Source organism: Mustela putorius, unplaced genomic scaffold (genome assembly GCF_011764305.1).
Source record: "Mustela putorius furo isolate JIRA1106 unplaced genomic scaffold, ASM1176430v1.1 tig00000698_pilon_pilon_pilon, whole genome shotgun sequence".
Lineage (NCBI taxonomy): Eukaryota > Metazoa > Chordata > Mammalia > Carnivora > Mustelidae > Mustela > Mustela putorius.
This window is the reverse complement of record NW_025421449.1, coordinates 10,276,036-10,296,693: the sequence shown is the minus strand read 5'-3', so window position 1 is coordinate 10,296,693 and position 20,658 is coordinate 10,276,036. Positions and strand designations below refer to the sequence as shown.

The window sequence follows — 20,658 nt, the reverse complement described above, 5'->3', positions numbered from 1 at the left end:
TTTGCACCCCTTCCATTTTCAGAGATGGGTGCCTATGGAAACGAATTGCCAAGGTCCCCGGGAAAGAGACAGTGGTGGAGCCGGGACTCAAACCCAGCCTTCCACCTCCACTTCCAGAGCACCGTGCTGGGGCAACCATGACCCTTCCCAACCACGTCTGGGTCCAACTACCTAAAAGTAGCACCTGTGTTTCAATGCATTTAAAAGTAAACTTAGCTTTTTGCTGTGTCTTATACATTTGCTGAAATGACGCAACTCCAAAGTACAACCCTTGTCCAGGGCTGGGACTCACTTCCTAATTTGTGAGACCTGGCTAATAAGGAAGGGAACGGAATCTGCCACCCCAAAATCTATCTCTCTGGCATAAAGATTACCTTGATCTAGTTATTTTTTAAAGACAGCAGGCAGGGGAGAAGTTCCGAGAACCAAGAAGTTACTGAAGGGAAATTTACATTGACAAGGAGAGTCTCCACTTGGAAGGCTGTCCCTTCTCAGTACCAGGAAGACTAGGATGAGACTAAATCATAAGAAACTCTTATCGAGGGAGCCAGAGCCCAACTTAAATCTGCATTAACAACCTTATCCCAGTTCCTGGTCTTCCCTCCCAGCCGAAGCATGCATTTAAGGTGATGGCTTAGGCCATTTCAGGCAGTTCCTCAAGTTCTCCTGGATCCGTCTCATGTATGCAGGAGGTGTACCTGTTACTAAACTTCTGTTTGTTTTCCTCCTGTTAATCTGCCTTTTATATTACAGGAGCTCTCAGTGAAGAACCCAGTAAGGCAGAGGGAAAATTACTTTTCCTCCCCTACAGTGAGCCAGGCTGATCTCAAAGATGGATGGGTTTTGGATGGGTAACATAAAATGCTAAACACACAAAAAAATAGTGAAAGTTAGTCCTCATGCAAAACAACTCTATGTCAAAGGCAGGTGACTATTACAGATTCTGGCTGCGGTTTAGAAAGCAAAGCAAGAGACTTCTGGTTTGGGGCAGGCTCAACTCCAGAAAGAGTTACCCAAGTGTAGCGCTCAGCTCTGCCGGCAACTCCACCCCATGGGTGAAATCGGTCCCCCAAGAGGAAGCTCATTACGCCCACCAAAAACCGGGAGAGGTGAGACAAAGGAGCAGGGGATGGGTTCCCTCAGCTGGGAGAAAGATTCCCACAACCATACAGAGATCAAAATAAAAAGAAACTTTCTCAGCCAACCCTGCCACTACTACATGCCAAGAGATCCTCCATGGACTTCACGCAGGAGGGCCAGGAGGTAAAGGAAGACCACACCTGGTGCTTGGGAGTAGCTTTGTCTGTCAAAGACCTAGAGGCTAGAGCTCCTTCGGTGCTGTGTGTTCTCTCCCCCTCCCTTCTCTCTCACCTCCTCCACCACCACAAACAGGTGGGACCTCTCCAGGTCCTCATTGCACAAGTCACCAGGATTCTGATCCAGTAAGAGGAGGTGACTGTCTCGAATCAAAGAGATCTTGGCAACCTTGGGGAGATGGGGAGACAGCTGGGAGACTAGAGAGCAGCCAGAGGACTAGCTCAGCGGGAAGATTCATGCACAAGTCACCAGGATTCTGATCCAGTAAGAGGGGTGACTGACTGTCTCTAATCAAAGAGATCTCAGCAACCCTGGGGAGATGGGGAGATAGCTGGGAGAATAGAGAGCAGCCGGGGACTGGCTCAGTGGGAAGATTCATGTCCTAAGGGCTTCCACTGGTGCTCTGCACCCGCCGTCTGCTGCCTGCTGCCTGCTGCCTGCTGCCTGCTGCCCGCCCAGCCTGCTGCCCTCCTGAAATTCAAGAGTCCGGACGCGGCAGAACAAAGGAAAATGGCCGGGGCTCCGGCAGCGTGGAGGCTACAGGCCAGCCCCCCAGCAAGCAGGCCGTTCTGTAGCTGAGCGCTCCACGCAGGAACAGGGGACACTGGGCTGAGCACCAAGGTACAAAGGGAAGTGGAGCCTGCAAGGCTGACAGTATCCCAGGCACACACCTGGCTGCCACCCAAGGGCATAGCTGGCCCAGGAGAGCTCAGGCAGCACAGAGGCGGCAGGCAGGTGGCTGAGAGGACAGGCACATGCATTCCCACTCCTTGCCTGGCTGCTCTAAATTCTTGGGGGGAGGGGGGCGGTTCCAAGCACAGCATAGAGACTTGAGAGGGGCAGAAGGGAGATCCTGGTAGAGGTAACCACAAAAAGCAGGGCCCACCTAGATCTCCAAGAAGGGCGGGGGGCACACTGGGAGAGGGCAAAGTCCAGGCTGGGCAGCTCACCCAACATCAGGAAACACAACAGGGACCTGGAGTGGCTAAGACCCGTCTCCCAAAAGACTTCTAGGAGCATAATGGGCTCCTGCCGCCACCAACAATAGCAGCACTGGGCGCCCCCTCCCCCCTTCCTTCTCCCTGCTCAAAAATCCACAATGGGAGGCAGCAGGAAACCAGGGCAGAGCCTGTGAATAGCTCCACTGTCAGTCCCCAGGCCCCACCTCCTCAGCCCTACAGGTCAGCCCTAGCTGCCACCCGGCCACAATAGGAACCTCTGTGCTGCCCTGGCCCCAAGGCCCACACAACGGAGCTGTGGGCATGGGAAGCTCTGGACTTCTCACAGGGGAAGCATGTGATGGCAATGGTAGGAGACATGGGGCAGGGGCACAGGCATCAAACCCACCAGTTCAGGGTCCTGTCAGCCCCCTTTCATCTGCCAGCCAGCCCTAAAAATCCCCCTGCTTCTGCCCTGCCCAGGCGAGGAGCAGCCAGAGCCAGAGGGAAAGGCTGTGGTCACTTGCGAGGCACACAGTGACCACGGGGATGGAGAAACTGACAGAGGGCTCCCAGAAGTCCCAGGAGGATGCCAGGAGATGGCTCCCACAGGGACCCTCTCTCACATTCCTCCCTCCCTAACCCCAGCCCAACCCAGGAGGAAAATCTTAGTTGCCCTCAACCCCCAGCTTCTGAAAGGAAGCGCCTGAGATAACCCATCTATGATTTACACCAGGTGCCTTCCACCCAGGCTTTTAAAATCAGGGTGTCGGGGCGCCTGGGTGGCTCAGTAGGTTAAAGCCTCTGCCTTCGGCTCAGGTCATGGTCCCATGGTCCTGGGATCGAGCCCCGTATCGGGCTCTCTGCTCCCCTGGGAGTCTGCTTCCTCCTCTCTCTCTCTCTCTCTGCCTGCCTCTTTGCCTACTTGTGATCTCTGTCTGTCAAATTAAAAAAAAAAATTTTTTTTTAAATTTTAAAAATTTAAAATCAGGGTGGCAAGTCATACCCAAAGTGGCCTAAAGCAGCTGGGGCTGAAGAGCGGCCTGGAGACGGGGGATCCTAGAGCAACGAAAGGTCCGAGGAGGCCAGGACAGGAGGCTAACCCCCACACCAACACCCAAAACTGAAGAAGAAAGTGGATGCCCAGGCCCTGCTGGCTTCTCAGCCAAGACTTCCGGGTCACACCCCTGCCCAAGTCAAGCACGCTCCTGGGCCTCCTCAAACCTCCATCTGCAAAGCCTCTCCTCCCTCCCCAGCCCTCGTCTGGCTCCGGTCACCTCCTCTTACATCACACTTTTGGGTAAGCACAGGGCACATTCAAGAGCTGCAAACAACAGGTGCTTTGCGGAGACAGGCTAACCTGAGCTGAACCAACAAGACTGCGGTGGGAACCAGACCACCAGCCCCCCCGATGGTGTGCTCCCTTCAGCTGGGGGCTCCGCCTGCAGAAATAAATACAAGATCCCTCCGGAAGAAAAGCTTGGAAACTTTCCTTCTCTCCCTTGGAATCAAAGCAACGTGCTTCTTTTCTCGTTAAGCACTCGATGCCTGGACTCCTCTCCCCAGCCATCTATTACAGGCCTATGAGCATGTGCAAGGCATTTCTGCAGCTTGGCTTCTAGAAACAAAATTGGTACTGAAAGCAACCTCAATGTCCATCAACAGAGGCTGACAAAGTGAATCACGGTTTACCACACAGCGGAAGAACGTGTTGCTCTTAAAAAGAATGGACTCAACTGTGAGCTGAAATGGAACAACCCCAAGATAAGCTTGAGAGTAAAAATCACTAAGTACAGCACAGAGTAATTAGTATACTAGCAAGAGGAGAAACAAGGGGAGTACAGAGAGGAGACGCGTGACTGGGCGCCCAGCATCTGGTGGTAGAGGCCTCAAGGGAGCAGACCTGAAGGAGTCAGGCATGGAAATGCTAATTTTCACTACATATCTTTATGCGTTTTTTTAATCATGTATACATTTTTAATTAAAACGTTAAACCCAAGGTACCTCGTTGGCGCAGTAGGTAGTGCTCAATCTCATAAAAAGTTAAACCTAAACTGACATTTAAAATCATTTAAAATCCCTCGTGTTTAAAAATAAATAAAAAAATGAAATAAAATAAAATCCCTCAAGTTTGTGACTAAAGGCATACACACAAATAATCGCATCTGTAACTCTCCAAATGCAGCTTCTGGTGTCTCCCTAAAACACCTAAACACGTGGAAGGGGGGAAATGGGGGGGCAGCTTCTGTCGTCAATAAAGAGTAACAACTCAGAGAGCTGCCTGCTAACCATTCTTCCCCAGGTCCCAAAATAGAAGTTTTCCCAGGAAGACCAAGAGCAGATTCTGCCAAAGGCAGAAAGGAAACTTGAAGTGATCTCACAAGGAGGACCCCCAGGAGGCAGGTCTACTCCCTGGCGAGACTGAAAGACCCCCAAGTTTCAGGCCATGTGTGCAGGTGTGGGGGAGGCTGAGCCTCGAGCATCCCAGGCCTCCAGCAGGGACCCTTCTCAGGGTCCTCCCCAGCCATCGGTGAGGCTCAAGATCCTAGTGGTATGAACCCATCCCAATTTTAGCAGCTAAAGAAAGCTATTTCAACAGATTTCTAGGCCTGGCCCAACTCCAAGCACAGGCTAAAAACAGTTTCTCTGAAATCCCAGCTTAAAAACCCCAATCCCTTAGCCACTAAACCCCATGTCTCTACCTTTCGGGAAATGGGAACTACAAAATGGAGTCAGTGAGATGGGTCTGTATATTTGTTCCTTACTAAAGGGATACATACATGTTGTTTAAAAGCCTCCCTTAACTGCATGTCAATAAACACTCTGCACTCAGAAGCACTGATGTATTTCCTCCAAGTGATCTTTCCCCTGAGGAGCAATATAATAACCATCCCAGCCTCTCCTGCTTCGGAGGGGTATGACACAATGCCTGTTACAACCGGGACTGGCCAGGGCATTTGGGCGAGACCATCTAAAAAACAGGGAGTGGTTCATGAATGGAGCTCTCCCTACCTTGCAGAAACAGGCCCCCACTTAGTGCCACCACCCCCAGGCCACCACAGTAAAGATCTCCTAATAACTTCAAGCTCACAGACTGCCCAGGCCACAGGGAAAGAAGGCTGGAAAGAGGAGGAATGTATGTTTGGCTCCCCTATGCCCTAAGATGCTCTCTGGTGACTACTCGCTGTTCAACTGGTAGCCCCCCAATTAAAGAGCACAAATGAGATTTCATAACAGGGAGAATCAGGCTGACTTGGAGGCCTCAGACCTCAGCTGCTGGAAAGCAAGTCCCTGCCCCTCTCAGTGCACCTGGCACAACCCCTCTGCAGCTCTTGCCCAGAATCCTCGAACCCTCCATCAGACCAAGACCGGCTCCTCTCCAGCGATCTTCCTGCGTGAGTGGGCAAGGACTCCACCCCCAAGTAAGCACTGATCCTCCCACACACCAAATCCTGGGGCACCTCAGGGGCACCTGCCCCATGACCTCATCTGTTTTTCCACAAGGCAGCAGTTCAGGCTACCCTAACCCAGAGGGGCCTGAGCCACTCCTGCACCTGGGTACGTGCTACTCCCTCCTCCTTGCTCCCTGGGGAATGAAAACCCCACCACACCACATATCAACATGTATCTCAAAATTTATCTGTGTTTACACCATTACTTGTATTTCACAGGAAGCACCTAGGAGACAGGAGAGAGTGACGGTAGCCAGCAGACTGAGGGCCCAGAGCCAGCTTCTGGCCTCCAGTCTTCATGAGTGAGGAAGGCCCCCAACCCCCAACCAGCAGATTTTCTTCACACACGTTTCTGTCTCACAACAGCGGGTGGCCTCCTTCCTAAAAAGTTGGCTGTTGAGACAGGAGATGCCCCAGGAGTAGAAGACACACCAAACAAGGTCATCAGTGGGAACTGACCACGTAGAGAGGAGGGGCAGAGAGAAAACAAGGAGCATCGCGCCTGGTTGGCTGAATGCAGGGATGGGAAGGCCTTAAACAGGGGAAGGAGACTAGGGGGCTTCCACCAGAAGGCAGTCATGGCAGGGGAAGGAGACCCCCCCCCCCCATCCAGTACCTCCCTGGGCCAGGCTCAGACAAATGAAGCAGTCCAGTCCCTAGGAGGAGGGAGATCCACAAAGCTGTTGGACTGGTTTGCCCAGGATGGAGAGAACAAGAAATACAAGGTATAGAAGCCAAGAAACAAGGGTCAAACAGGGAGGGTCCTCCAGCATCAAGGGGCTGTGGTCTGGCACCCAACAGATCCGGCAACAGAAGGCGAGGGTAGGGGGCTGCAGGGAATCCAGGCCCCAGGTCTACACTATTCCCAGGTTGCTGAGGGGCAGTCCAACAGGTGGAAAATAAGAAGCCAGGAGATGCCGAAAAGACAAGGACACAGGTTTCTGTAAACGGGGCAAGCCACCAATCCTGAGAAACAAGCGTGAACAGTGAGGAGCTCAGGAGAGTGTGAGAACCAGGCTGAACGCAGGCTGCTGTAAGCCTCGGAACCCTGACAGACGTCTCTCTCCCTGACCAGACTTAGCCAGGCTCTCTGGAGCCCTCCGCTTAGCCAGGCCTGACCTTGGGCTTCCACCTCTGGCCTTGCAGAGTCCAGTCTCAGCAAGAATCCTGCTGAGTTTGTTTGGCCAGAATCCCTCGCCCTCCATGTCTGACCAGCTCCTCATCTTCCAACAACCCTTGGATAACAGTGGATCACCCTAGCCTGCCTTTGACAGAATCCTGTGATCTGTCAGCAAAGCATCCTCCTACCCTTTTCCATCCAACTCCCTCCATTCCACTCCTCAGCTATTAATCTCCACTTTCCAGGTTGTATCTGAAGTGGAGCCCAATCTCTCTTCCCCACTGCAAAACCCCAGAGCAGAAGTCCTATCTACTGCACTAGACTTATAGAAAGTCCGCTTTACTGCTTTAACAAGTGTCCGAATAATTATTTAATTGTTATTAAATAATTAAATATTAAATAATAATATTTAATTATTTCTTTAACAAAACGGAGCTCCAAGTCTTCCTTGACCCAAAATGTGGGAACCACCTGGTCTGGAGCTGGGGCTGGCCTCCCCACCAAGGCCCAGGGACAGAGCAATCTGCCTGGCCCTGGGGTAAAGGGCTGACATAAGACAGCCAATCTGCAGGCTGGCCAGACAAGGTGGAGGTCTCTTCATGACAACGGCCACTCAGCGGCCAAGCAGAGCCTCTCCCTAGAGCTGCCAGAGGCACAGAATGAGCCAAGTCCTGAGCACAGCGAAGGTGCCACAGACGGGGATCACAAGGCTCCTGCTGCATAAAGTCACCGGCGGCATGAGCAGAGGCAGAAGGTGAGTGGGGCCCAGTCACCCCTCCTCAGGAAGCCCAAATCTAAACACGAGGTGGCCCTTTCCCTTAATGCCATCTTCCAATGAGCCCAGCTTTGCTCAGGTACCCCAAAGGCCTTCTAAGGCTGTGAGCCCAAGACCTGGCCTTGGAACCGCACGTCCTCAGATATGCTGTGGCCCTCAGCGCTCCCAGGCTCAGGACTCAAACCTCCCGATGTAGATGAGTTTCAGGGGACACGCATTCAATTCCAGCAGTTGCTAAGGACTCTTTTGTAGGTGTAAGGACTAGGAATTATTCCTCAAAGCCTTTTTTTTAAAAGCTCTCTGGGCCCTGCAGAGTAGCTTGGCACAGGTCCCAGCAGCTGGTACACGTTGTCAGGGAAAACCCAGAGAGGTCATCAAACCTCTCCTCAGGCTCAAGTCCTGCCCGGCCCCTTGTCCTGGCCTGCCTCTCCCCAAACCTTAGCCCTGCAGGAAAGCCCGGACTCAGCTCTCCCAAATTCCAGAGAACACGCAGTCTCAGGCAGCACCACGAGCTCCCATCTCATGAGGATCCCAGAGGCCACTTTAGAGCAAGTTGCCATGGCTCTGGGCCATAGAGCACGGGCTGGCAGAGTCCACTAAGAGAGGTGCCAGTTCCTTCAGTTATCCAGCTGATGGACACCAGGACTCCAGGCCTTCTCCCTGGCTTCTCAGGAAGGAAGGCAGAACAGACCTTGAGAAGGGAAGGGTTTAACCCCACCCTGCCCAGGTGCACTGAAGCTCAGCAGACCAGGCCTCCCAGAGGAAAACCACAGCACGGCAGAACCTGGCCCAGCCCCACCCCACCCCACCAAGCCCAAGAGTAGAGGAAGTGGGGTTCCCAGAATCAGCTGCTGGTGAACACTTTGCTGAGAGCTGTCAATGTGATGGCAGCGGTCCCAAACCAGAGCGTCAGGCCTAACGCCGGGACTTGGTCCTGCTTCTCGGACCTGAAATGTATACTTGAGCTTCACAGTAAACCCGTGAGAGACAGAAAGGGCAGATTCTTCTCTCATTACAGATGAGAACAATCAAGTCCAGGCAGGGGGGGAAAAAAAATCAAAGACTTGTCCAGGTCCCTTGGGCTAGAAAGGGGGAACGACCTGAAAGCTGGCCTCCCCGCTGTCCACCCGACAAGCTGGACAATGTCATTCGTCTTCATGCTTGATCGGCAGAGGCCCCGAACACTTCCCACCACCAGCCGGGACTGTGCTGTTCCAACACAGGCACCTGCCCTTCTGTGAACCAAAAAATGTGCTGTTTGGTAGAAAATGAATGTGGGGGCATAATGAATACCCCACATTGATTCAGAGAGGACACCACAATAATGGAAGGTAAGACAAACAAGAAACACGGGCATCCACCTAGGCCGAAGATTCACAAAGCACTAGTTTCCACAGTACCCCGGGAACTCTGGTGACCAGCCAAGAGTGAAGCCATTGCCGTATACCCCCATGACCTCTCCCCCTATTCCAGATGGGAAAGCGGAGAGGACCTGAAAAAGGAGGAATCAGGAATAAGCAGAGTAAGTTTACCCAGTACAGAAGCACCTGGGGTCTCACTACCTCCACTAGGGTTTCCTGGCCCTGTTGGAAGTCACCAGAGACAAAGCAGGTGACAAAGCCCAAAAGCCAGTTCCATAGCTTGGCTGGCTCTTTAATATGCCTCAAGGGGGGCTCGAGTGGAAAACTGCAATTAATGGAGCGGTTCTACCTCCTTTACAGCCAGACAACCATCCCAGTCCCACACTCAATCAATCTTGTTCTCCATGCGCTTCCAGCTTTTAGTGACCTCATTAACCTTTCCTACATGCCTACAAGCTCAGCCCCAGAGTCTCCGAAATGGAAGAAGAAGGGCAAGCCCTATAGGGGTGCCTCTACCTGTTCCTGCTTCTAGAAGAGATGGCTGCTCCACCAGACATCTATGGATAAAGCATGGGGAAGTCCAAGAACTTCAGGGCTGATGTGCCAGGGCAGTGAGGGGGAGCAGGAGCCCACTTCCCTCCCCATCGGCATTCATATCCCTCTTTAAAGGCCACCAGGACCCCGCAACAGGGGTCGTCATCCCAGTGCACAACCCTCAGCACTGGGCTAGGAGCTGAACATGTGCTTAATAAGAATCCACAGCCTGGGACTCACCACGAGTCCTTGGGCCCATAAATGAATGCACGAATGAGCAAAAGAAGACCCATGGAACTCAGGTAACTTGCCCAGGGTCAGAGAGCGGGCTGCCTCTGCAGACTGCCCATTACTAACCCAACCCATAGTCTCGCTTACCCTCCCTCTGCCCTTCAAATACGGAACCCCAATTCATCATTAGCCTCAACAGTGTTTCTTCAACTCATGACCCATGTTTCTGATGACGCAGAAACGTGACACTCAGGCCTGGGCCTTGGGAAGAAGTCACAGAGCAGGAACGGTGGCAGGCAAAGGGCAGGGAGACAGTGCTACTGACCAGTTGTCTCCAGTCCTCTTCCTCACCCCACGCTCTAGTGGTCTGTAAGTCCACATGGCTGCTTCCGCCACTGAAATGCCGCTTCTGGGCAGGAGCCTTAAGAGCCAGGGTGAGACTGACAGCACTCTCTGTCCCTCTGTCCAAGGGTCTAGAATGTTCCAGTTAATCAGCATGGGTTCGCAGTAGAACAACAGAAAGCACATATGCAATGGATATGGTGTGAGCAGTAAATAAACTGCTGCTGCTTTAAACCTCAGAGATTTGGGGATTGTTATGACAGCAAACCCTGATCTATCTAGACAGATAGAGGCCACAACTCACTCCCCAAGCCTCCCTGCCTGGCAGTGCTGGGCTTCCCATTCCCTGGCCCAAGGGAGGGAAAAGCTACATCAGCAGTGCCTCACCAGGGGGTCAGGGATGCCGGCTGCATGCCCAGACAGATGAGATGCTTTCAGAAGCAGGGGATCAAAGGATCCTGCACTGAAGGACTTACCAGCTCCACTGTGGGCCAGCCTTGTGCAGCGTCCTAAACACCTTTCATACAAAGGCTCTGTTTACATTAGAAATGACGAGAGTAGCTCACATTGAGACCTAGAGCAAGCTACTCTGTGACCTCTCTACAACAGTGTCCTTCTCTATCATATGGGATGGATACATTATGTCAGTTCAAGAGTTAAATAAGTTAATGTGAGTAAAGCTTCCAGGATAGTGCTTGGTATACAGGTCCATAAAGAGTAAGTCTCAGGGCACCTGGGTGGCTCAGTCGGTTAAGCACCTGCCTTCAGCTCAGGTCATGATCCCAGGGTCCTGGGATCCAGCCCAGGATCAGGGTCCCTGCTCAGCAAAGAGCCTGCTTCTCCCTCTCCCTCTGCCTGCTGCTCTGCCTACTTGTGATCTCTCTGTCAAATGAATGAATAAAATCTTGCTTTAAAAAAGAGAGAGAGTAAGATTCAATAAACTCACTGTTAAAGCACTCTCAAACCTTCCATAGAATGGCTATAAACTTTCCATAACCTCCACTAGGTCATAATTGCAGCACAGGTTGCCCAGGACGGGCACAATGGTACTCTGTAGGCTCCACCAAACTGAAAACCATCACATCCCTGAGCTCACAGTGACCCAAGGTAGGCTTCAGGAAATGTCTCCAGAACCCAGGGCTCCCAGAACTCCCTGGCCTCCACTATCACCATGACCTGCAGGGCAGGGCACGAGGTGTGCCCTCCCATTCTCAAACATGGGAAACCCTCACCTGTCCTCAGAGATTATCACAGCTACCTGGCTGGTAAAGGAAGGGAACTTCCCTGGGCAGCCAACCCTCTGCAGGCCCTTCTCCCTCATACCTTTTCTTCCTTGAGGCAGCTACCTTCAGAAGCACCAGTGGGTCTGCAGTCCTGCTTGCCTGGATGGCGCTGCTAAAGCTGAGATCAAGCCCAGATCAATAAAACATCCGAGAGCACCTAGTACCTAAGTCCAGCCTGGGTTCCAAGACCACAGGGAGCTTACGGGCCAGTGAGGGAGTCGTGAGCCTGGAACAGCACCTGCAAACAGCAGCTGGCCACTCTCGTATCCCACAGACTATCAATCATGCTTTGTTAAATGACCTAAAGGTCACATTTGATGGTCCAAGCAGTGCAGTTCAAAAACGCAAAGATGGAGACATCAAGAATTCTCCAGCTGAAGGTGGGACAACAAAAGATGATGAAGTTAAGAAGGGAGGGAAAAATCCCTCTAGCGGCCTGTCTCCCAGACCCTAGGGATCCTCAGACTGGGACAAAGTTTGGAGAGAACTGAGAGAGGAGCTAGAAGGGCCTATGAGACCAAGAGAGGAGAGGATGCATTCTGAGGGTGCCAGGGCCCAGGAGGATTCCTGGAAGGAAGGGTGACTCTGCCAACCACAGGGCTAGTTGGAAGTAGAAGGGATCTAGGGGTGCTGGGGGTGCTCCAAGAGCCCAGACGCCAGGTTTCCCTTCACAAATAGGGAAGAGTGGCCCAAGCACTCAGCCGGCATTAACTTCCCCTACTTTGAGGTCAAAGGGTAGGAGGAAGGCAACTTTTTAGGATTTGGCAGGCAGCTACACCCACTCCTATGAGCCCAAGCAACCCCCATCCGGGAAGGAAGACCTCTAGAGAGCAAACCACTGGAGAGAGCACACCAGCAGAGGCTCCCATGTAACACCCTGTACTCACCCCCCCTCCCCGCAAAACACCTGAAGTATGTCCCAGAGGTCCCAGGACTGAAGTCCCTACAAATACACACACACACACACACACACACACACACACATCCTACCCACTTGCAACACCACCGCTACACACACAAACTTCCTACCCACTGCATCATCACCCTTATACACACACACACCCACACAAACACACACCCTGCCGGCACCACCATCCCTCCATGCACACACACTTCCTACCCACCCGCGCCAGCACTCCTCCTCGGCAGGAGGAGCGGCGCGAGATCAGACAACTCCGTAACCACAGACCCAACTCCACGGAAGCTCTAGTTAGGTCAAGAGCGGGGCTTTGCTCCCAAGCACAACCTCACACGACCCACACGAAGAAGCTGGCTCACCCACCACCTACTCAAACTCGGGTCGCCCCAAATCCGTGCAGGGCAGAGTGGGGCCCATCGCTGGAGTGAACCACTCGGTGCACACCCACCCCCGGGCGGGGGAGGGGACGGTCCTCCCAGGTCTGCAGCACCCTCCACCCCTGGCCGGAGCTCTGGGGGGGCCGAGGGTCCGTGGCCGAGCCAAAAGGAGTGTCCCTCCCTGGGTTCGCTGTCGGGGACAGGGTGCAGAGCCCCTACAGGCTGCGGCGGCGGCGGTCCGGCCCCTCTCTCCCCGAGCTCTCCCACCCCGCGCGGACCTGGCACGCACCGGTCCGCGGACTTGGGCAGGACGCGGGCGACAGAACCCCCAGAGCCAGGCTGGTCGCCCGCCGCGGTTCCCACTCCGCCCGGCGCCGGAGTTCGGCTCAGCGGGGTCCCGGCCAAGGCCTCCAGCCCCTAGCGAGCGATCTGGTCAGACAAAGCAAGCGCCGCCCGCGGGGCCGCCTACGGGGCAGAGGCGAGGAAGCCGGAGGGGCAGAGCCCGAACCTGGGGAGCAGTCCTAGTCCCCAGAGGGCGCTCGGCGGGGGGGAGGGGGTCTGCCTCAGACAATGAGGGGGACAGGGCCCGACGCTCCAGCGGGGGCTTCGCGCTCCACTCACCCGGGCGCGGCTGCGGCGGCTGCGGCGGCGGCGGCGACGGTGGCGGCGGCGGCTCGGCCCGGCTCGGCCGAGGAAGTTAGAGCAAGTTCGGAGGCGCAGGGTGGGAGGGCGCGACTCGGGCCGTCCGAGAGATGGGGGCGGGGCACGGAGGGGCGGGGCCGGGGGCCCGGAGAAAAAAGCGCCGCTTCCCTGCGCGGTACAGGCCACCCCGCGCGCCTTGGGCCCCGCCCCCGCCCCGCCCCCGCCCCACCCCCGGAAGGCCACGCCCTGGACCCGCCCCTCCCCCAAGCCGCCCGGCCTTTCCGCCCGCGCTGCCGCCGAGGCGGCGGCGGCGGGGCCTGGTAGTCAGCCCGCCTCTTTGTCTCGCTTTGGGGCCGCGGGGAGCGCTCGACGAAGGTGTGCTCCCCCGGGTCCCGACTGCCTTGCGGACGACTTGGCTGGTCCCCCCGAGCTTGCAAGAAACCCGAGTTGTGGAGGCCGAGGGGAGGCCACATCTCAAGGGGTACGGGGGTGACGGGTAGGGGTGAGCCAAGGATTAGAAAAATGGCCGTATTGAAAATAAGAGACGGGGCCTCTGACTGGCTCAGTCGGTAGAGCAAGCGACTTTTGATCTTGGGGGGTCTTCAGTTAAATCCCCCGTTGTGCATAGAGCTTACTTAATAAAAAGACAGAGAGAGAGAAAATAGGTGCTCCTGCCTGGCCTGGCGGGGGAGGGGGGATGCTTCAAGAGAAGGGCAGTAAGTTAATATTTTGCACTTCTTTGCACACTGGGCAGCAAAGACCTGCTCCTTCTTGTCTTGGTGCTAAAAATACCAACCTTTCTTTGGACTGCCTGCTGAGATTTGTTCCTAAGATCTGTCCTGGGGAGATGGCTGAAAGCACTCTTGAGGAACAAGTATAGCTAGCTTGCACAGGGGTAGTCAGGCAGCTGGCTAGGTACTGGCTGACCTCAGTGGTCTCCTCCCGCCTCTGAAATGAGACACAGGCGCACTCTGACTCTAAAACTCTTCCAGGGGGAAAAGAGCTGGGTGGGCCACAGAATAGTGGCCACATTCTAGTACAAGCAACCAACAGGTGGAGTCCTATGCAAAGAGAAGATCTTGCAATGCAGACTGTTCAGTCCATTCCCCGTTGTTTTTATTAAGGGGGAGGCAGCCTCCCTGTGACATCCCAGGCAGCTCCGGGACCTCCTGGTGAACCTGTCCATTCAGTCACCCATAAGCAGATAACTGAGTACTTGATCGAGTGCCTCATCTGTGCCAGGTCCTATATGATGCTGAGGATACAACAAGACTGCTGAAGCCTCTTGTTCCATAAAGCTTACTTTTAGTGGGGAAGACAATTACAAGTTGAGATAAATGCTGGAACAAAAGCAAGGGGCTTAGATAGAGAATAGGAGCCGCTTTCCACGGAGCTGGCAGAGAGAGTGTTTTTGAGAAGGAGACGCTGAAGTCAAATGGATAAGGAGACAGCCTGGGGGAAAGCCAGGCAAACACCTTCCAGGCTGTGAGCAGTATGTGCTGAGGCCCTGTAAAAGGTAAGCTTTGGGCGTGAGAAGGAGCTGCCAGAAAACAGTGCAGCTTGTAGAGCAAGCCTGTGAAGGAGGATCAGGATGAAGTGGGGAGATGGGCAGGGCAAGCGAGACTGTTTGGGGATGGAGGCTTTTTATTAAACCATTGAAGGGTTTTATGCAGAAGACCAACACGTTCTGGTTTGACTGCTGTGTGAAGAACGCACTGGGTGGGGGCGCCTGGGGGGCTCACTGGGCTAAGCCTCTGCTTTCCGCTCAGGTCATGATCTCAGGGCCCTGGGATCAAGCCCCACATCAGGGGGGTCTCTGCTCAGCAGGGAGCCTGCTTACCACCCCCCGCCCTGCCTGCCTCTCTCTGCCTACTTGTGATCTCTGTCAAATAAATAAACAAAATCTTAAAAAAAAAAAAAAAAAAAAAAACCACTGGGTGGGTGGTAGGCAGAAAGAAAAGCAAAAAGACAATTAGACTGTTGTGGCAGCCCAGGCCAAAGATAATGTTGGTTTGGACCAAATTGTGGCCACAGTAAGATGAGTAGTTGAGAGAAGCTATTTTGGACATGAACTCAACAGGACATATTGGTAGGATGGATGTCACAGGAGGAAAGGGATAACTTTCAAATTTATGGCTAGAGGAAGCTGGTAGACAGGGCCTCATTGATTGGATAAGGTAACCTAGAAGAAAGGGACTAGAGCTCAGGGAGAAGCATCAAGAATTCTGCTTTAGCTGCGTTGACTTTGAGATGTCCATCAGGGACCCAGTTCAATTGTTAGACTAGGAGCTCAGAAGGGAGGCCTGGGCTGGGGGTGGGGCTTTGGGAGGCATCATCTTCCAGATAATAAAGGCTGTGGAAGGCTGAGGAAGTTACTTGAGTGAGCCGGTAGTGGCAGAAGAGAGGGTTCAAGAGGAATCCCGAGGAGCTAAAGGAGTCAGAGCAAGAAAGGCTGAGAAGGCAAGAGGAGAACCAGAGGCTGCTATATATTCCAGAGACGGAGAAAGGAAAGATTTTCTAGAACAGAGTGGTCGGCTGTGTTAGATGCTACTTAGAGCTCAGACAAGATGAAGACCGGGAGCGATCCGTGGACTCTGGCAACATGAAGGACATTGGTGACTGTGAAAAGGATAGCGTTCCTGGAGAAGTGGGGCAGGAGCCAGACCATGGTGGAACTATCATGTTTGGCCAGCTTGTCTAATAGGGAACAAGAAAACTGGGAGGGGTCTCGAAACGGATGTGGGCTCACAGGAGACTTTGGCCGAGATCGCTAGATGACCCTAATAGCTATTCTCCCCCTGGCTACATGGCTCCCCAGAATAAAAGCAAGTTGTCAGACTCCCTTGCGGCTAGGTGTGGCATTATGACTTAGTTCCGGCCATCCCGCAGTAAGGGGAGGCGTCCATGAACAGCGTCTGAGAACTAGCTGTAAAGGGCTGTGGTGCGCTCTCCGCATCTGCAGCTCTTCCCCGCTCACTGGAGAACATGAATATGTGGCCTGAGCTCAAGGAACCATATTAGACCTCGAAGTGGACGGCGTATGCTGAGGATGTTAGTGCCACCAGTGAGACTACATCTGGGTTCCTAATGTTCAGGGAGCCACCACACCAGCTCTGGGATACCTACCTCTTGACTTTGTCTAGGAAAGAAAGAAATTTCTGTCTTGTTTAATCCTCTGTTTTCTGATGCCAGTAGCCATTTTTGGATTTAACTCTTGTTAGAATCCTGAGGGCTTTGTTGAAATATGGAAGTTACTACAGCAAGTTTATGGAATGATAGGGATGATCCAGGATGGAAAGCAGGAGTGAGGACTCTGAAAAAAGGGGGAAGGGCATGGGCCCTAATGGAGAGGACACCTCTGATGAGGAACACCTCCACCGTTATTGAGGGGGTATGGAGGCAGAGATGTTTCCAGTGAAGTCGGCCTTGGAAAGGCAGTCATTCACACCTGATGATATCAGCTGAATTCTAGATGTGAAGGAGGTCCTGAGCTTAGAGCCAGGAGGAAGGAGAGAGTGAAGCCACCATGACAAGTCATGGACTAGCGGTGGAGCTCCTGCCAGCCTCAACAGCTTCTGAGGGACCGCCCCCTTGTGGACAAGTTGGCCACGCTGCAGCAGGAGAGGAAGAGGATGAAGAAGGCACCCCCCCCCTTGGCCCAGGTGGTTAAGGGACTACCTTTAGCTCGGGTCATGATCCTGGGGTCCTGGGGATCGAGTCCCGAATCAAGCTCCTTGCTCAGCAGGGAGCCTGCTTCTCCCTCTGCCTGCCGCTCCCCCTGCTTGTGCTCTCACTCACTCTCTCACGTGTGCCCTCTCTAGCAAATAAATAAATAAAATCTTAAAAAACAAAAAAAAAGAGGGTGAAGGAAATGCCCACAGAGCCCCCATGGCCTCCTCCAGCCCCCACCAGGCCTTACCTGACAGTTTCTTATGCCATTCCCAGCTTCCATATGAGACCCACCAGGCTTTACCTGACCCATTTTATAGCAATTTGTGTGGCTTTGGAGCCTCAGGGATACTCAAAGCAGAGCAGGCCCATTTTATTTTCCTGGTTTAAAAAAATAAAAAGAATCAAGAGACCGACAGCCCCAGTTCCTAAAAGGGCTGGCTGTATTATAACCCGGGACTTAGTTTCCAGGCCAGCCCCTGGAACTGTAATTACCAAGAACACAGCTGAATTATATAGTGCAGACTACGAGCCTGAGATATGGATTGTGGGAACAAAAACCAGTGCAGGAAGGAAGAAAAAGCAGCTGAGAGTTTCTTCTCCTGTTCCTGAACCTGTAAATAAAATGTTAAATGGCAGAGCTTGGTCTTAATTGTCCCCTGACGTCCTCCTTACCCCTCTGGCTTGGTCGAGTTCCAGTTTTGGTCCCAGGGCTGCCTTTGATCTTCCTGGACTCCATGCTGAAACTCTGTGGACCGGCTGCGGGCAGGGAAGAGGGAGGAAGCAGCTTGAGCAGAAGCAGGGCTTGGTGTTGAAGTCTAAAGGTAAGCAGGGTGAGGTCCAGTCAGAGCTCCACAGTGCAGTACCGGGAACTGGGGATCACTCCTTCCTTCCTGAAACGTTCGTCGCCCTTGACTGGTAACACCATGCTTCTGGCTCTGCCTCTACCTCCCCGGCAGCTCTTTCAGTCTCCTTGGTCCCTGTCCTCTTTCTCTTCCTGATCTTCTCCAAGTCTGTGTTCATCAGAATTCCGCCTTGGTCTTTTTCCCTTCATATCTCGCAGTCCCAGGCAAATTCCAATTTTTCAGAATTACATTTCCCAGCCTCCCTTGGAGCTCAGACTTGCCATGTGACCTGACTTGGCCAAGGAGACATCAGCAGGTGGCTGTGGGGATTTCTGGGAAAGTTTCACTTTCCTAACACAGGTGCTTCTGCTCTGTTCTTTTTGCTCTTCTGCCTGTCTGGAATGCATGTGGGAAGGAGAGCTGGAGCAGCCGTCTTATGACCAGAAGCTGGCTCTGAGGAGGACAGCTTCCTCAGTAAGGAGAACTCCAGAGCAGACCTACAGGGTAGACCTGGGACCTGAATGAGAAGCTTGTCCAGGAGGTGACCTCCCCGTGCCCTTCCAGCCCTGCCTGCCTGTGAGTCACCCATATCTCAATCACTTCAAATGAGAGAAGGTGATTTTGCCAAGAGGAAGCCCCCAGAGTGGCCAGATAAGACGTGAGAGGGAGGGAACAGATCAGAAAGGTTAAGTAAGACACAGACCCATGAGACTGCCTGCATTCAGCCCCCAGCTCTGTCCCTGGAAGTTTGGAAATAAGGGACGCACACAGAAAGTGAAAGTCACCTGACAGTATAAAAAGTGTTCCTTCTGGAATAATCTCATGTGAACTGACCTTCACAAAGCCATGCATTTATAAAACAAACGTGGGAAGTAGTCCCGGGGAGTGACGCAGCCCTAAGTGGTAGAACCAGAACCATCAGCTTTATGTCCAACCTTCCACCCAAGACTGTGCCCCCAGGGAGTCATAAACCCAGGCTTTGCTCAGGCCCAGCCAGGAGTAATCCTGATAGGACCCTTCCCCCGCAACCCCAGAAAGGGGAGAGAGAGGTACCCCTGCACACCCCCTGAAGCAGAGCAGAGCATAGGTGGGTGCTGCGGGCATCATGGGTGCCTCTGGGTCCCTGTCACAGCTTTTTGCTGGTCCCATGAGAGAGCGAGTGCGGGGGGGAGGGGGGCGCGGGGGGGGGGAGAGCTTGCTGTCCCTGGGGAGTTTTACTGGGCAGTTCCTGCCATGTGCTCACACTGCCATCTAGGGGCAGTTGGCTGAAACGAGATTATCCAGCCACTGCCGGGTGTGTATGTTGGACCTGGCCAGGAGGGCTTCTCAATCCTTGTCTGACAAAGGGGATGCCGCCTTCCTGGAGCTTTTGTTCTCTTGGCTCTCCTATTTACCTACCCAGGAAAGACCGCATATTGCACACCCAACTCCTTAAGAGTCTCCTGATAGCCCCATAAGTGTTGCTGCTCTTCCCAGACTGCACTGACTTCCCTGCCCCCTCACCTCTACAGGCTCTGTGAGGTCTCAGCCATTCCTGTATCTTTCCACGTCTTCTGTACACTGGCCATACTTCACATTTATTGACAGTCTTGCTCTCTCTCCTGAGCTGCCGCCCCTAGACTGTCTAGAATGACAATCTGACCCCGTCAGCCCTCTCCCCTAAATCATTAGAAGTTCTTTTCACTGAATGTTCTACAGAGACTGACCAGCTCTGGTCGCTGTGACCACATCACAGTGACCACCCTCACACTCACTGACCCGGCCTCCACCTCCAGTGTGGTGGCGACTGCACACACCAGCCTTCAGGATCAGGTTTAGAATCTGATTGCTCAGGAGGGAATTGCCCTTGGCAGAAGGAAGCAGCCTCCCCTCGGGCTCTGGGGCTCAATGTTCACCAAAGCCCACAGACAACTGAAGAGTGACCCCAGCCCCTGCCTCCCCACCGGGTCAGTTGAGGCTTCCCTTGGAATGGCCTCGCAGTTCACCCCCTCCATACTATATACCCCATCCCGTTTCCCCCACTTCCTGCTCACAAGTCGCTGGATCCACTTCTGTTTCCGACGTGCCTGGCCTCCACACATGTCATCACCTCAGCTCAGAGCTCCTTCTGTCTATTCCCTTTGACTGTGTGAAGATGCAAGAAGTAGAAAACCCCTCAAGCTAGTCCCTTAGTCAGGCTCTTCAGAATAGGTCTCCACATCACTGGCTCCCAGAGCATCATTCCAACTCGGATCCTGATGTCTTGCTTTGTTTCTGCTGCTCAAGCTACTGCTGGCCAGCTGGCCCCCAGCTGGCCCAGGGCTCCTGCCTGGCCTCTGCCCACTGCCTCCTCTGTCTTTGGCTTTTGCCCCCTTCCTTTCTCTGAGAGGCACATGCAGTTTCCCCAAATGAGTTGCTGGTTGCTTCAGTCAGCTGTTACCACCCACATCCTTTCTTGCGCAGAATTTTTGTGCCAGTCTTGTAGGTGCTTGGCCAGCCCATAAGGTCCTGATTTAGAGCCTATGATCCACCCCAGGTCCAGTCACTGTGTCCAGGGTGGACGGTTTGTAACACGGGGATCTGGTGAGGGGCCTCCCACGGGAGGTATAACATGCCAGCTCACTGAGATTCCCCAAGAAAGGGCAGTGATGCATGCCATATGGGCACATGTCTACCCTGTCTGCTGTTAGGGTTGCTGACTACAGATAATAAATTTAGATGCATGCATTCACATTTTGTGACCAGTCTTAGTATGAGTATGCAGATCCGGTTTTGTAATGACTGTATTCTTACTAGTCGATATTTAAAGGCTGTTAAAATATTTATGAGACTGAATCATTAGAATTAGGGAGAGCATAATTGATTACATGTCAT

The 20,658-nt window shown here is 53.4% G+C and overlaps 1 protein-coding gene and 1 long non-coding RNA gene across 3 annotated transcripts in view; one reads left to right on the top strand and one right to left on the bottom strand.

Annotated features, from left to right (window-relative positions):
• Positions 1-17,654, bottom strand: part of TSPAN14 (tetraspanin 14) — a 58,186-nt gene extending 40,532 nt beyond the window's left edge. Inside the window, exon 1 of one of the 2 annotated variants that reach the window (XM_013062910.2) lies at positions 17,636-17,654. The gene's annotated coding sequence lies outside the window, so the exon portion shown is untranslated. Of the gene's footprint in view, positions 1-13,270; positions 13,418-17,635 lie in introns of those variants that run through there. The other variant, XM_004765282.3, reaches the window with a different exon arrangement.
• A 93-nt stretch (positions 17,655-17,747) lies between these two features.
• Positions 17,748-20,658, top strand: part of LOC123393012 — a 31,808-nt gene continuing 28,897 nt past the window's right edge. The window contains exon 1 of the long non-coding RNA XR_006607717.1: positions 17,748-18,381. This is a non-coding gene — a long non-coding RNA (uncharacterized LOC123393012). The remainder of the gene's footprint in view (positions 18,382-20,658) is intronic.